The following is a 5,942-nucleotide window of genomic DNA, read 5'->3' as shown; positions in this document are numbered from 1 at the left end:
AGAGTTTTCCTCTTTGAAAACATATTGTTGCTAGTAGTCCCTACTGCTGCTGTATGTTCTTCGAAGGGGATAATACCTCTAGAAACCATCAAGAGAGATATGACTACCTTGGGGGGTTATCACTAAATGCCTAGTTAGTTCTTTCCCTTATAGGTCCCTTAAATAGGGGCACGGAGCAAATACGTTGTGTGCCATTTTTCACACTGCCATGCATAAGTATCATATACCCTTTTGCTTATGTTCAGTGAATATTGTCATACTATGTACATTCCCGCATTGCGTCTTTTGCATATGCATCGCATATGGGTTCTGTCTTGATCCCCTCTGTAAACAAACCAACGGAGGGTCCGTTTCGCCTTCTTAAAAACATATGTTGGGGCACTTTGCCACCCCTAGACGTTGTATCTAAGAAGGAGACAATTCCTCGGGCCCCCGCATTCCTAAGATACATCTGTGTCATATGCATTCCTTCATGCATTCATCCATTCCACCCATGAGATATTGGGGTTTTGATTTGCACCAGCTTTTTGTCTCACTTTAGTAAGCATGGGAACAAATCAAACCGGCAAGAGGTTTTACCAAGTCAAGGTTAAAAGCCTAGATACCACCAGCATCAAGGAATTAGGGCGGTTGATGGAACCTCTCCAAATGCAAGCCTTCCGCAAGACTTACAGAAAGATCTTAAAGTTGACCATAGTAGAGGTATCCATAGAAGCCATTGCATCACTCACCCAATACTACGACCAGCCTTTGAGATGCTTCATGTTCGGAGACTTCCAATTGGTACCAACCATTGAAGAATTTGAGGAAATTCTAGGATGTCCTCTCGGGGGAAGAAAACCATACCTTTCCTCCGGGTGTCTCCCCTCTTTGAGCAGAATTGCAACTGTGGTCAAGGATTCAGCGAGAGGTTTGGACCGCATAAAACGGACTCAAAATGGCATCGCGGGCCTACCACGGAAGTACCTAGAAGACAAGGCAAGGGGTATGGCCAATCAAGGAGATTGGGTCCCGTTTATGGATGTGTTAGCTTTGCTAATTTTTGGGGTCGTCCTCTTTCCAAACGTAGATGGTTTGGTGGACCTAGCAGTAATCGACGCTTTCCTTGCATACCACCATAGCAAGGAAAGTCCGGTGGTAGCTGTCTTGGCAGATTTATTCGACACATTTGACCGAAGGTGCAAGAAGAGTAGTGCACGGATCATCTGTTGCTTGCCCGCTCTCTGTGTTTGGTTGGTCTCGCACCTGTTCCTGCAAGACACTAGGCATCCATGTCCGCTCCAGAGCCATCGCTCGTGTACTGAAAAGAGAAGAATAGATTGGGATCAGCTTTTGGCTGGGATAGGAGGTAGAACAATCAATTGGTTCCCCCGATGGAAGGAAGGAAAGGAGGGAGTCCTTTTCTCATGTGGAGGGTACCCAAACATTCCACTGATAGGAACGAGGGGTTGTATTAACTACAATCCCGCGCTCGCTATAAGACAACTAGGGTACCCCATGAGGGGAGCACCGACGGAAGAAAGCATGTCTCCTTTCCTTGTGAGGGATTTCGGCGCGCAAAATTTCAAGGCTATACAAAGAATCCATAAGGCATGGGAAACCCCGTTAAGAAAAGATCCAGAACTTAGGGGCATTCGTAATGGCATCATTGGTGGTTACCATGAATGGCTGAAAGTTCATATACGAGGTTTAGATTGGCTTGCCAAGTTAAAAGTCGTCAGCGAAGAGAGTTTTGAAGCACCGGAGGAGGACGAAGAAGTCCAAGCTCTCAAAAGCGAGTTAGGAAAGGCGAAACTTGCCAAGGAGAAGTTCAAGTTGGCCGCTACACACATCCGGAAGGAGTGTGCCGGATTACGGGAAGAGAATGCAACTACCGCGAGAGCCCTTGAACAAGAGACCAAGAGGGCTCGCAAGGAAGAGTATGGCCGTAACAAATTTCGCGGAGCTCTGTGGGGTAGCAACAGTGAACTCAAGCTGCGAAGGGAAGAGAGGGACCAGTCGCGAGCACATAGCATGGTCTTGAAAGAGGAGTTAGTTGCCTGTTCAAAGTCCAAAAAGAGCTTGTCTCAGCGTTTATGCGAGACGGAGACCAACATGCTAGCTATCATCGCCAAGTACCAAAAAGAGTTAGGTCTAGCCACGGCCCACGAGCATAGGGTCGCGGACGAGTATGCCCAAGTATACGCGGAAAAAGAGGCTAGAGGAAGGGTGATCGACTCTTTACACCAAGAGGCAACCATGTGGATGGATCGGTTTGCTCTTACCTTGAACGGGAGTCAAGAACTTCCCCGATTGTTATCCAAGGCCAAGGCGATGGCGGACACCTACTCCGCCCCCGAAGAAATTCATGGGCTTCTCGGCTATTGTCAGCATATGATAGACTTAATGGCCCACATAATTTGAAATCATTAGGAAACTTGTATGGTCTCTCAGACCTTGACTAGATACAACTTTTTGAAATAAAATGAGTTGGTCCCATGTTTCTACTCCAAAAAGCTTGTGCGAATCAAATCACTCCTGCATTTTATCTCTAGCATGCATTCTTTCTTTCTTTACCCACTCCTCACATTTGGTTTTTTAGGAAAAAACACCATAGCTAAACGCGCCACAAGGCATCCCTATCGCACCAGATCCAAATCTAGAACGATGGGTGATCAAGAGGAGACACAGGAACAGATGAAAGCCGACATGTCGGCTCTGAAAGAACAGATGGCCTCCATGATGGAGGCCATGTTAGGAATGAGGCAGCTCATGGAGAAAAATGTGGCCACCGTTGCCGCTGTCAGTTCGGCTGCCAAAGCAGACCCAACTCTCTTGGCAACTGCGCACCATCCTCCCTCAAACATAGTAGGACGGGGAAGGGACACACCGGGGCACGATGGCAACCCTCACCTGGGATACAACCGAGCGGCTTACCCTTATGGATTGCCGCCCAACTACTCACCACCCGTCTTGCAAGACGATGCGGGCCATCTTGCTTCTCCCGTACTTGAACGAGAACCTCCTCAACAGCCCGACGAGGTCCACAAAGACCCTCAAGACTATGCTCGAAGGGATGTCGAGTTCTATCCCTCGATCCCCGAAGGGCCGGCACCCAGCACGTTGCCTCAGCCCAACATCACGACGCAACCAATAGTTTTGTCCACGGAAGGACCGCCCCCGGCAACTGAAGAAAGGAGGAAGCTCGATCTCCTCGAGGAAAGATTGAGAGCCGTGGAAGGATTTGGGGACTATCTGTTCGCAGACATGACGGATCTTTGCTTAGTACCCGATGTTGTTATCCCCCCGAAGTTCAAAGTGCCGGACTTCGACAAGTGTAAAGGGACGACTTGTCCCAAAAACCATCTCAAGATGTACTGTCGCAAGATGGGCGCACACTCTAAGGATGAGAAGCTATTAATACACTTCTTTCAAGATAGCTTGGCCGGAGCCGCGGTAGTTTGGTACACTAATTTGGAAGCTTCCCATATCCGTACTTGGAAGGATCTGATTACTGCCTTCCTAAGGCAATATCAGTACAATTCCGATATGGCTCCCGATCACACTCAACTGCAGAATATGTTCAAGAAAGAGGGCGAAACCTTTAAAGAATACGCATAACGGTGGAGAGACCTGGCAGCACAAGTGGCTCCTTCCATGGTTGAGAGAGAGATGATCACCATGATGGTAGAAACTCTGCCAGTGTTCTACTGTGAGAAGCTAGTAGGTTACATGCCGTCCAGCTTCGCGGATCTAGTGTTCGCCGGGGAAAGAATCGAGGTAGGGTTGAAAAGAGGAAAGTTCGATTACGCTTCCTCCATGAGCACGAATGCCAAAAGAATCGGGGCAACAAGGGCAAAAAGGAAGGAAGGAGATGCCCATGCCGTCTCTTCAACGCCCGCGTGGGTCAAACCCCCACAGACACCTCATGGTACCCATCAGTACGCGCAACATCACCCGAGCTTCTCGGCTCATACCGGGAACGCCTCTAGTTCGGCACCCGTGCAACCTAAGGCACCCACCCAGAGGGAAGCTCCCCAAGTTCCAACTCCGAACACGACTCGCCCGGCCGATAATTCCAACGCGACAAGGAACTTCCCTCCGAGGCCATTTCAAGAATTCACCCCACTCCCAATGACGTACGAAAACCTCTTGCCGTCCCTCATCGCCAACCATTTGGCCGTGGTAACTCCCGGAAAGGTCCTCCAACCCCCTTTCCCAAAGTGGTATGACCCTAATGCAACTTGCAAGTACCATGGGGGTGTCCCGGGGCATTCCGTTGAAAAATGCTTGGCCCTTAAATACAAGGTCCAACATTTGATGGATGCTGGGTGGCTGACCTTCCAAGAGGATCGGCCCAATGTGAGAACCAACCCGCTCGCCAATCATGGAGGGGGAGCAGTTAACGCCGTTGAGTCCGATGGGCCGCGCAAGTCTAAACCTTTAAGGGATGTGGCAACCCCTAGGAGGTTTATCTTTGAGGCCCTACAAAAGGGAGGTGTGATTCCCCATAGTGGGTGTAAGGAGGATTCCTGTTTGCTGCATTCCGGCGAGCTGCATGACATGGAAACGTGTTTGGGAGTAGAGGAATTGTTACAGCGGATGATAGATCAAGGTCGACTGGAAGTTGGCAGTGAAGGAAGAGAAGAGCAGCACATATGCATGCAGTCCACGGATGGGAGCAGTGTTGCGAAGCCCAAACCCTTGGTGATATACTTCACTAAGGGCACAGCTTCGCAAAAGCTCGGACACCCCTTAGCAGCTAAACCTGTTCCTTTCCCGTACCAAAATAGCCACGCAGTCCCATGGAGATATACACCTCCGAGGGGGAAGGAAGAAGAAGCCACCGACGTCAGCTCGTTGTCGGCTAAGGTAACAAATATCACGGGACTGAGTGGTGTGACCCGTAGCGGTCGTGTGTTTGTGCCTCCGGACCTACCAGTCCAACCCGCGAACGGGAAAAGGAAAAGCGGTGGAGGAACAAGATGACGAAGCACCCCACGCTTCGAATAAAGATATTCCGGCAAAAGGCCTTCCGGAGAAAAAGGATGGTAAAAAGGAGGTGTCGCTAGAGGAAGCCAGCGAGTTCCTCCGTATAATTCAGCAGAGCAAATTCAAGGTTATCGAACAGCTCAACAAAACTCCGGCCAGGGTCTCGTTGTTGGAGTTACTCATGAGTTCCGAGCCTCATCGGGCTCTGCTAGTAAAAGTTCTGAACGAGGCCCATGTGGCCCAAGACATCTCGGTAGAAGGTTTCGGAGGGCTGGTCAATAACATCACTGCCAACAACTATCTTGCCTTCGCCGAAGAAGAAATCCCCGCTGAGGGGAGAGGGCATAATAAAGCTTTGCACGTATCAGTCAAGTGTATGGACCATGTCATAGCCAAAGTGCTCGTCGATAATGGTTCCAGTTTAAACGTGATGCCTAAGAGCACTTTGGAGAAATTACCATTCAATTCTTCCCACTTAAAGTTGAGTTCAATGGTGGTTCGTGCCTTCGACGGCACCCGCCGAGAGGTTAGGGGAGAGATCGATCTCCCAGTACAGATAGGCCCTCACACCTGTCAAGTCACCTTCCAAATAATGGATATTAACCCCCCCTACAGCTGTCTGTTGGGGCGCCAATGGATCCACTCAGTGGGAGTTGTTCCCTCTACACTCCACCAAAAGTTGAAATTCGTAGTGGAGGGGCATTTGGTCATCGTGTCAGGCGAGGAAGACATCTTGGTGAGCTGCCCGTCCTCTAAGCCTTATGTGGAGGCCGCAGAGGAGTCATTAGAAACCGCTTTCCAGTCTTTCGAGGTGGTAAGCATTTCCTCCGTGGATTCCTTTTCTGGGCAGCCTTGCCTGTCCGATGCAGCAGTAATGATGGCCCGAGTTATGTTAGGGAACGGTTACGAACCCGGAATGGGTTTGGGCAAAGACAATGGCGGCATAACTAGCCTGATAAATGCCAAAGGAA

Source organism: Glycine soja, chromosome 20 (assembly GCF_004193775.1).
Source record: "Glycine soja cultivar W05 chromosome 20, ASM419377v2, whole genome shotgun sequence".
Taxonomy (NCBI): domain Eukaryota; kingdom Viridiplantae; phylum Streptophyta; class Magnoliopsida; order Fabales; family Fabaceae; genus Glycine; species Glycine soja.
Note: the sequence above shows the minus strand (reverse complement) of the source record.